Below are 10,896 nucleotides of genomic sequence, written 5' to 3'. Positions count from 1 at the left end.
GTGCTGTTCAAAGTGGTCCCAATGGAGCACTCTGGGATAGCTCCCAGAGGCCAATATTGTCTAATTGTCCATAGTACCCCAAATTCTACCCGGCAAGGCCGATTTCAGCGCTAATCCCCTTGTTGGGGGTGGAGTAAGGAAATCGATTTTAAGAGCCGTTTAAGTCGAAAAAAAGGGCTTTGTCATGTGGATGGGTGCAGGGTTAAATCGATTTAATGCTGCTAAATTCTACCTCAACTCCTAGTGTAGACCAAGGCTAAGCTGTATGAACTGGATTGGGGATCTGTGTGCAGTTCATAAGAATGACCATACTGGGTCAGATCAATGGTCCATCTAGCCCAGTAACCTGTCTCTCATAGTGGCCAATGCCAGACACTTCAGAAGGAATGAACAGAACAGGCAGTCATTGAGTGATCAATCCCCCGACGTCCAGTCCCAGCTTTTGGCAGTCAGAGGTTTATGGAAACCCAGAGCATGGGGTTGCATCCCTTACAATCCTGGCTAATAGCTATTGATAGACCTATCCTCCATGAACTCATCTAATTCTTTTTTGAACCCCATTATAATTTTGGTCTTCACAACATCCCCTTGCAACAAGTTCCACAGGTGTGTTGTGTGAAGAAGTACTTTCTTTTGTTTGTGTTAAACCTCCTGCCTATTAATTTCATTGGGTGTTATGTGAAGGTTAGAGTAAGAAAAAGTACAGAGAATGGCAACCAAAATGATTAGGGGTATGGAAGAGCTTCCATATGAGGAGAGATTTAAAAGACTGGGCCTATTCAACTTAGAAAAGAGATGACAAAGGGAGGGTATGACTGAGGTCTATAAAATCATGTATGGTGTGGAGAAAGTCTCCTTTTGGCTTTCTCTCTGACTCTTTGAACTTTTGCCTCTGGGCCTCTGCTTTTGAGCTGTGCAGCGCTCCGGGGAGTGAATCCTATAAGACCAAAAATAGACCTGGATAAGTCACCTTTCACAGCTCCTGTCCTTTCATGTCAGTGAAGCTCAATGCTAGCTGCACGCAACTCATCTGCAGAGGGCAATAGGTCTGAGCCAAGCTCTATCAGATCAATCCAAGAGTGAGGGGAGAAATTACTCTTAAATAGTTTAGCCTTTGGCTTCTAGATACTCCAGTGGTGTTAACAATTGAGTTAGATAAGATAATGACCAAAGAATCCTGGTGCTGGAGGATCGAATGCAACACAAATTGGGGAAAAATCCACAATGACCTGCACAGTAAGTTCACTATTTCAATTAAATATATTTGGGGATTAATATACAGAGTATATGTAAGACCCTCCATGTAAATTACATTTTGAACTCTATAAGGCTTTTGCTATCTATTTAGTCATACATCTAGATCCAGTCAGAAAACAAAATCAGTGGAAAATTTTGACTTTGCACCAGAAACCCCAAATCAGAAAAGTTTTGGAGACTTGGCAGCCAAAAACTATTTTTTCAGCTGAAAATTCTTGAAAACTAAAAATTTTAATTTGAAAACAAAAGAAAACTGGGTTTTCCACTTTATAAAAAAAATAGTATCACAGACACTTTCCCAGACATTTTTGTTTAGTTTAAAATCCTGGTTTTGAAAACAAAAATTAGAACGAAAATTTCCAACTACCCCTTATTGGAAAAGGAGTTGTTAGCAAGGCTGGGACACATCAATAGTTTTGAATAATACCATGATTTCCAACCCATTTGTGCTATTAAAACTGTGCTTATTTCTGTTTCAAAGGAATAGCGAGTATATGATAAAAATTGAGTAACAAGCAAAGCTGGTAGCCCCAGAACGTGTTTTAAACCCACTAGCACCTTTCAACTTAGAGTCAGAGTTGAACAGGCCAGCTAAGGTCAGGCTATCCCGACCCAACCCAAGAACCAAAAAGAAATGAATGGGACTAGAACCCAGCTCTCCTATTCTAGCATCAGATCCTCTGCCCCACGCTGCTGCCAGCTAAACACCAGTGCTCTTGACAGGGATACAGAAGATAGACACAGTAAGACACAGCCACTCCCCACATGAGCTCACAGAGCAACTAGACAAGGCATGGAAAGGGAGAGTGGAATTATTAGAGATGAGTTGGTGCTCAGTGCACTGGGTGTGTCCATGTCGTGTTTCCCTGGGGCAAGGGAATCACTCTGTGTTGGTGGTTTAGAAACTTAGTTTCTTGTCCAAATGGTGAGCCTGCTGTTTGTCATAAGACCATAAGACTGGAAGGGACCTGGATCATCAAGTCCAATCCTCTCTACCACTGCCAACCCCGTCATATAATCTCCATCATAAACTGACCTATCCCCATGTTAACTCTAGTTGGGTTGTTTGCTCCCAGGGCTGCTCCTGGCCTTCCCTCCTCTGACGGGGACAAACTTTCTGTGTATTTCCAGTCTAAATTTACTCATGGCCTGTTTATCCCAATTTGTTCTTATGCCAACATTCTCCTTTAGCACCAACAGCTCTTCTCCCTCCCTTATGTTTACCTCCCTGATCTATTTACAGAGAGTGATCATATCCCCTCTTAGCTGGTGTTTTGCTAGGCTAAACAAGCCAAACTCTTCTATGCTATGTCTAAACTAAGGGCTAGGGGGTGTAATTCCCAGTTCATGTACTTGCACTAGCTTGATGAGCGCTAGAATGAGTACAAATAGCAGTGTATCTGTGGGGCCCTGGGCAGTGTCAGTGGGGGCACAGCTACAAACCCAAACCCTGCGGGAATGTACTCATCAGGGCTCAGCTGTGCCTCCACTGACACTGCCTATGCTATCGTGGCTACCCTGCAATTTATACTCGTACCAGCTCTCATTGAGCTACTACGAGTGTGTGTATGCAAGCTGGGAATCACACCCCTAGCTCAAAGTTCAGACAGAGCGTCATTCTCCTCTCCTAAAACAGCTCTCCATTGTTGCAATAGCAGGACCATCATTTCTAAGATTGTTGGATGTGTGTTGCAACTCGTTCCATATTTACACTGCTTTTTATCAAGCCACATCTTGGATAGTCAGCTGGTGGAAACGGAGCCATCTGTAAGGGAACTATACCAATTTACACTGGTGTGATAATGCACCTGAATATTGGCATGATTGTCAGACGTGAGGAGGCAGGAGCGCTCTATCTTGACATTGCCCTTGCCTTTCCCTTCACAGGCAGCACCCAATGTCCTGAGAAGGAACATGTCCAACCAAACCACTGTGACTGAGTTCCTTCTCCTGAGCTTCTCTCAGGCTTGAGAGCTGCAGATTTTACACTTTGTGGTGTTTCTAGGGATTTTCCTGGCAGCCCTAATGGGGAACCTCCTCATTATTACAGCTGTAGCCCTGGACCACCATCTTCACACCCCCATGTACTTCTTCCAGATGAATTTGTCCATAATAAACCTCAGATCCATCTCTGTCACTGTCCCCAAAACTATGGCCAATTCCCTATTGAACACCAGGTCGATTTCTATTTCAAAAATAGTTTCAGCACCTTCTAAATTTTCTGCTGTGCTGAGGTGCCGTTTCCGAAAATTAAATCCCTTGGAAAGAGGCAGACACCACCTGCTTTTAGTTTCAGATTTTGGCCCATCATTAGAATCAAACACAGATCCTGTTTGGGGCTCAGGTTTGATGGCCAGACCATTCCTCCTTCAGAAGCTTAGGTCCTGTGATCCAGAGGTAGCATTCAACCAACTCATGCTCTCTCCATACACATGCACAGTGTAATCTGTTAGCACCACACCAACCACTTCAAAGGCTGATTTGCCTAACTGGAGAGCTACACGCTGTGGCTAATAGCATTGTAACTTGATTTCCCCCAAAGGGCTGGTATCTGGCCTGCCCTCTGGTGGGGTAACCATCAAGCACGGGAGACCCTGCTGTGAGGATCTGAGCCCCAAGTTAGAAGTAACTCCACTGCAGGCAATGTGGCTGACATGACCCACACTCAGTCAGGAGTAATTCAATGGGGCTGACTCCCCTCCCACCCCAGGGTAACTGAGTGGAGTTATGATGCAGTACATCTGGTCTAAGGAAGAGGAGATTCAGGCCTTTTGACTCCAGCCCCCAGCTTGTCCTCCATCCACTGAACCCCTCTTACCCTCATCCCTGTGTATCTCCCTCCCTCTGTCTCACACAGCCCAGACCTCCCAAACAAATACCCACAGCCCCTAATCCCCTCGTTTTCCACTCACAACCTTCCACCCCACAGCCCTTTCCAGCCCGTCCTTTGAGATTCGCCCTACCATGGGCCACAGCCAAGTTCCCTACCCAGAGTTTGTGACTCAGCTTCCTCAGAGATCCCTGCTTAACCTCTCTGCCCACCGGTCCCCTACTCTGCTCAGCCCCACTCCCCTGACATGGCTCCAGACCCAGGGAACAACCCACCACCACTTTTCCCTTCCACCCCACCTCCAAACAGCAGCCCATTCTCTCCTCCATCTTCCCACTGGCAAACCCAGGCCACCACTTTCTTCCTTCCCTACTCTCCTCCTTCCTCTGCCTGGCCCAGCTCTGCTCTTCTGAACGGTGACTCCAGGGTGGACTCTGCCTAACTCTGCCCAATACATAGTTAAACTGGAGAACTCCCTGCCACAAGGTATCACTCAGACAAAGAGACCAGCAAGGTGAATCATTGACAGGGATCACAAAAGCCTTCACATTTACATTAGATCAGAGAATGAATTAAACCAGCATGGAGCAGGTCTCCCGCCAGCCACTAACTCTCAGGGAACCTCCCTGACATGGAGGTCAGTGAAGAATTGTTCATGGGGGAGGGCACTGCCCCTCCCTCTACAGCAGCTGGTGCTGGTCCCTCCAGGAGTCACTACTCTGAGCAGGGCTGTTTCCAGGAGCCTTTGGAAAGAGGCACTTTTAATCTCCATAAAGCTGTAAGTTGACTCTCAGGGCTAGATTCAGACACTTCAGGGCCATGCATGTGGTTCTGCCCCCTTGACCCTGTACCCCACGTGGAGTGGCAGTGGTGGGGGCCCCTCAAAGAAAGGCTGGGACAGTGGCATGGGAACATCTGTTCCCTCCCAGAAGATCAGGAGGTCAGCCAGGGTCTGCAGCATTTGGGTTTGCTGCATGAGAAAGCCCATTTTGTCCTGGTGCATCTCCCTCTCCTTTTCCTGCTGGGATTCTTGGGCCTTTCTCCTGTTCGCTCCACCCTTTTCCATGCCATCTGCCATGCCAGCACTCCAGGCCCTCTGTTTGTGGTCTAATGCAGCACTGGCTTGCAGGATCTCACTGAACATGTCCTCCCTTGTGCTCGTCTTTCTCCTCCTCATCAGGGTCAGGCCTTCTGTGGGTGCAGAGGGGGCACACCTCAAAGGACACCATTCTAGAAGCTGCTGATGAAAGAGACAGATGTATCATTTACAGTCACAGTGAAAGGAAAAGATAAGTTTCAAAACTACCTTCTCTTATTCCCATCAACACTTTTAAGAAGACATGCTTAGTGACACTGGAAGCTTTGGATCACCTTGGTACAACACCACTTTCCACCTCCAGCCATGCGGAGTATGGCCTACCGGGGGTGGGGGGAAGGATTTTCCGTTGCCCAAAGCTATAATATTTCAGGCCCCATTCCAGGGATATGATTATAGGGCAATGGCACTGATTATTGGCACTATTTGTCACAGGCAGTGGTAGGGTGACCCACCTATTCAAAAGGCAAAAGTGGGACACATGCATGAGCCCCGCCCCTCCTCTTCCCCTGAGCCCGCACCCCCTGCTCCTCCTCTTCCCCCGAGGTCCCGACCCCGGCCAGGCCAGAAGCGAGAGTCAGTCCATGGTAAGAGTCACCCTGGAAGCCCGGGCCATTGTGGGGAGCCCCAGGCCCTCTGCCTGCTCTAGGTGGGGTGCCCGAGAGCAGCCTTCGGCCCATGTCCCCACCCCCTGGGGCATGCCACTCAGGGCAGGTGGTGGGTCCAGGCCTCCTCACAGTGACCTGGGATCCCTGCCCGGCTCTGGCTTCTGGCCTGGCCAGGGGACAGGGTCTTGGTGGGGGAGAGGAGGAGCAGGGCAGGGCCTTGTGGCGAGCGGCAGGTTAAGGCCCACCTCAGAACCCCCCGGAAGGAGGCTGGTGCCACCCCTGAGCCTCGGGCAGGCACGGAGTGGTGATGCAGGGAATCCAGGAAAAATGCTGTCCTGGAGTCATTCAGCCAGGGTCTTGAACTCTGCATTTCAGGACTGTCCCATCCAATTCAGGGTTGGTGGTCACCCTAGGTGGTGGTGGTTTTAGCTGGTATCTCACTCCTGAGGGGCACAGGGGCACAGAGAACACAGCTCCTATTGGTGTCTCAAACCTGCCCAGGCCCGTATGTTGCTAGCCTGTATACCGCAATGGTGGCCGCCGAACTTATTGTGGAGTGGCATGGAAAAGTGTCCTACTGCAGAAGAAGGAATAAGGCAGCCTTCTTCATCGGAAGAAGATTGCAGAGTATTTCCATGAAAGTTTGATCAGGATCTTACAGGAGGGTATAAGGGACATCCTTATATACATAAACAAATCACTCCATATGGCCCTCCTAACTCCCAAAGGGGGATGAAAAGCAGATACAAACTCTACCTCTGTTTGTTGTACCTCTACCTCTTCTCTTATGAGTAAAACAGTGAAAAGCTGCTGTCTTTGTCTTGTTAACTTGGGGATGGGCCGGGCATCATCTTTAAATATAAGCATTGTAAGGATAAATGCATGAACACACTTATCTGAGTTCCCTTCTCCTTCATCAGGATCATCTGCACTCGCCAAGCGGGACCGGTTAGACTGTGGCAGAGTCTCAAAGAGATCCTGGCTTGTAGCATGACTGGAGTCCTCCACTGCATCTTCTCCCTCCTCACTGTTCATGGCAGGATGTATAGGGTCTCCTGGCCCTGTGGTATCCTGGAGAAGTTCCTTCACTTTCACACAGCACTGCTGCTGATCTCTGTCATACCCCTTTGCCTGCATCCCTGCGCTGTCTTTTCATAGATGTCCACTTTTCTACAACTGGTCCGTAGCTGTGCCTGCACAACCTCTTCTCACCACAGGCACAGAACATCCCAGACTTCCTGTCTACTCCAGGAAGGAGCATGTCTGGAGCATGTAGCAGGCATGGTTGGTTGGGCAGCTGCACTCAAGAAGGGAGAGCTCCTAGGTGGGCAATCAGGAAAAGGCATTTCAAAAAATATGCAGGGATTTAAAAAGGGTGTGTGGCTTCTGGTCTCCACGACCCCGAGGCAGTTGAGTTCACCTTTGTGACAAGTACAGTCATTGTTGCATGGAATGAGGCATTGTGGGACAGCTGCTGGAGGACTGTTAGGGTTGACACAGGTCATGCAATGTCTACACCAGGGGTCGGCAACCTATGGCACACGTGTCAAAGACGGCATGTGAGCCATTTTTTAATGGCACGTTGCTGCCTGCCAGGTCCCTGCCGCTGGCCCCGCTCAGCCTGCTGCCAAACCCAGGCCAGCAGCAGGCTGAGTGGGGGCCGGCGACTGGGATCCCGGTAGCCAGCAGTGTGCCATTAAAAATCCTGCTCACCCTGGCTCGCTCTTCTCCGCCCCCCCCGCCCCCGCGGGGGCAAGGTGAAGAAGCTTTGTCCTGCCGGCTACTGCTGCAGGGCAGGCAAGCTACCCTTTCCCCTGCCTCTTCTCCCAGTGTGCTGGATTCCTGCCCCTCCTCCTCTCCCTCCTTGCCACCGATCAGCTGATGGCCCTCGTGAGGGAGGGGGAGAAGCAGAGCCACAGCAGCTAGCTGCTCCGGGGAGGAGGCAGAGAAGAGGTGGGGATGGGGCCTTGGGGAAGGGGGGTGGAATCAGGGCAATACCCCCTCCAGCCCCCTGCCATGAGCTGCTCCCACACAACCCTAGCCCACACACCCAGCCCCCTGCCCTGTCTCCTGCACCCCCCACACATACCCAGACCCCATGACCCCAGCCCTGACTCCAGCACCCCCCCACATACCCAGTCCCCTGCCCTGTCTCCTGCACCCCCCACATATACCCAGCCCCCCCCACACCTCATGTCCTGACTCTTGCACCTCCCACATTCTCACCCCTACCCTGAGCACCAAACAGGAGCTCCTGCACCCCCCCTGCCCCAACCCTCCTGCCCCAACCCTGAGCCCCCTCCCTCATTCTAGCTCCTGGCTAGACCCTAAACCCCAACTCCCAGCCTGCTCCTTCACCCCCAGCCCTCAGTGTACTCCCACCCTCAGCTCAGTGCAGAGAGAGGGGAAGAGAATGGGCTAGAACCAGGGAGAAGGTAGGTACGCGCTCTATGTGGGCAGGGCCGGGATCCCAGACTGGCAGTGGGCTGAGCAGGGCCGGCAGCCGGGACCCTGGCTGGCGGGAGCTGGCGGACAGAACCCCAGACCGGCAGCATGCTGAGCGGGCCTGCGGCATAAGATCAGCATTTTAATTTAATTTTAAATGAAGCGTCTTAAACATTTTGAAAACCTTGTTTACTGTACACACGACAATAGTTTAGTTATATAATATATAGACTTATAGAGAGAGACCTTCTAAAAAACATGAAAATGTATTACTGGAACGCGAAATCTTAAACTAAAGTGAATAAATGAAGACTCAGCCCACCACTTCTGAAAGGTTGCCGACCCCTGGTCTACACTCATGCAGCATCAACCTCTGTAGGTGGACCATGGCTCAACGCCACTCAGGGAGGTGGTTTTACTGCATCACCTTAACGGGGTGCTTATGTCAGCCAGAGACAAAGGTGTAGACACATGCACAAATAGATCAATGTAAGTTGACTTATGTTGACCTAATTTTCTAGTGTAGACCAGTCCTTAGACACACCCATGCTCCACAGAAAAAAGACACCTGATGACAAAGACCTCCTATAACTTTACTATTTATGGGCAACAGAGGCAGCTGAGGGTGGGATGGGAAGGAGTTGCTATATCTGATGAACAGGGCTCCAGGGAGTGACTCACCAACCGCCCTAGAGAACAGACATGGATAAATCTTCTACCCACAGCACCAACTCTTTGCTGCCAGAGAAACCCAGAGTGAGCCACACAGCTCAAAGGCAGCGAGCAAAAGGTCTGAGTTTATTGATATTCAGTCTCACTGAGAACAGTGACACGGTCCTTTTGTTACCTAACATTTGGCATCCAGATCCTACAGTGATGGGGCATCAGAGGTAGATAGATAGATAGATGAGCTTCAGTAATTCCTTTTGTGGCCAGCAGTACCTTGACATTGAGAAAGAAACAGTTTCAGCTGGGATAAAGCCACACTTCTCAGCACAGTAAATTGACTGTTGTCATTAAATCCCTGGGATTTTTAAGGGGTTGAATTTAGTCATATAAATGTGAGTGACAATATCCACATTTTACTGTGAATTCAATCAGCCTGGTATAGCTAATTCTATGGTAACCAGGGGCAAACTCATTTTGCTTAATTTTATCTCTTTTACATAATGGGGAGTGTGGAATCTGAATGGAGACCTCGGGTCCAGTTTCTGCATGCCAGTTTCTTACCCTGTAATTTTGGGCAAGGGACTTAACATCCATGGCTTTCTGATTCCCAGTTTGTAGAAGGGTTGTAAATCAGGAACAAATTAATTAAATTCAGTGGGATTGGGCTGTCATCCGTGAGGTCAGATTCAGGTCTTTTAGACTCTCTCTTAGATACTTGGGGCCAGATTTTTAAAGGCGCCTAATGGGATTCTGAGATGAACCTAGGCACATACAACCCATTAAAATCAATGGATGTTAGGCATCTAGATGCTTTTGAAAATCCCACTGGGCACCTAAACACCTTTAAAAACCTGGCCCTTCATTCTTGATCCACTGCATGATCCAGTGGAAAGAAGAACTTAGCTCCAATTAGAGCTGGCCAGAAATTTTTCAATTAAAGTTTTTTTTTTTTGGTCGGAAAACGCTGATTGTCAAAACCAAACCGTTTTGCTAAAATATACCCGTTTCTATGAGACATCTGTCAGGACGGTTTCTCAGGTCCAGGATGAAATTTCTGCTCAGAATAAGAGAGCAATCCACCTCAGAGAAGCCCAGTGTTTTAGCTCTCACCTAGGATGTGGAAGAACCAGATTCAAGTCTCTCCTCTCAATTAGGCAGAACAGGGACTTGAACTTCTCATATCCCAGGTGAGTGCCCCAGGCTATTGGCTGTTCTGCAGCAAGCGGGTCAAAGTATCCTTCTTCTTTTTATTTTTCATGAAAAAATTCAAAAAGCTTCATTTTCACTCCACATTAGAATAAAATCAAATGTCCAAAGTTCTTGTTTTCCAACCAGCCCCAGTTCTGCCATGTTTGAATATTGTTGTTTAGCTATGGGAAAATCACTTCATGTCCTTATGCCTCAGTATTCAGAGATTCATATATTCCAAGGCCAGAAGGGACCATTGCGATTGCCTATTCTGACATCATGTATAATATAGGCCAAAGAACTCCCCCAAGATAATTCCTAGAGCAGATCTTGATTTAAAAAATGCCAGTGATGGAGACTGCATGACAACCCTTTGTAAATTGTTCCAGTTAATTACTCTGACTATTAAAAATGTATGCCTTATTTCCACTCTGAATTTGTCTAGTTACAGCTTCCAGCCATTGGACCATGTTATACCTTTATCTGCTAGATTGAAGAGTCCATTATTAAATATTTGTTCCCCAAGTAGATATTTATAGACTGTGATCAAGTCACCCCATAACCTTCTCATTGTTAAGCTAAATAGATTGAGAACATAAGTATTGCCATATTGGGTCAGAAAAATGGTCCATCTAGCTCAGTATCCTGTCTTCCAACAGTGGCAAATGACAGATACTTCAAAGGGAATGAACAGAACAGGGCAATCAACAAATGATCCATCCCCTATCATCTGCCATCATCCAGTTCCAGCATCTGGCAGTCAGAGGCTTAGAGACACCTAAAGCATTGGGTTGCATTCCTGA

Source organism: Dermochelys coriacea, chromosome 14 (assembly GCF_009764565.3).
Source record: "Dermochelys coriacea isolate rDerCor1 chromosome 14, rDerCor1.pri.v4, whole genome shotgun sequence".
Taxonomy (NCBI): domain Eukaryota; kingdom Metazoa; phylum Chordata; order Testudines; family Dermochelyidae; genus Dermochelys; species Dermochelys coriacea.
This window is presented reverse-complemented; position numbering follows the sequence as displayed.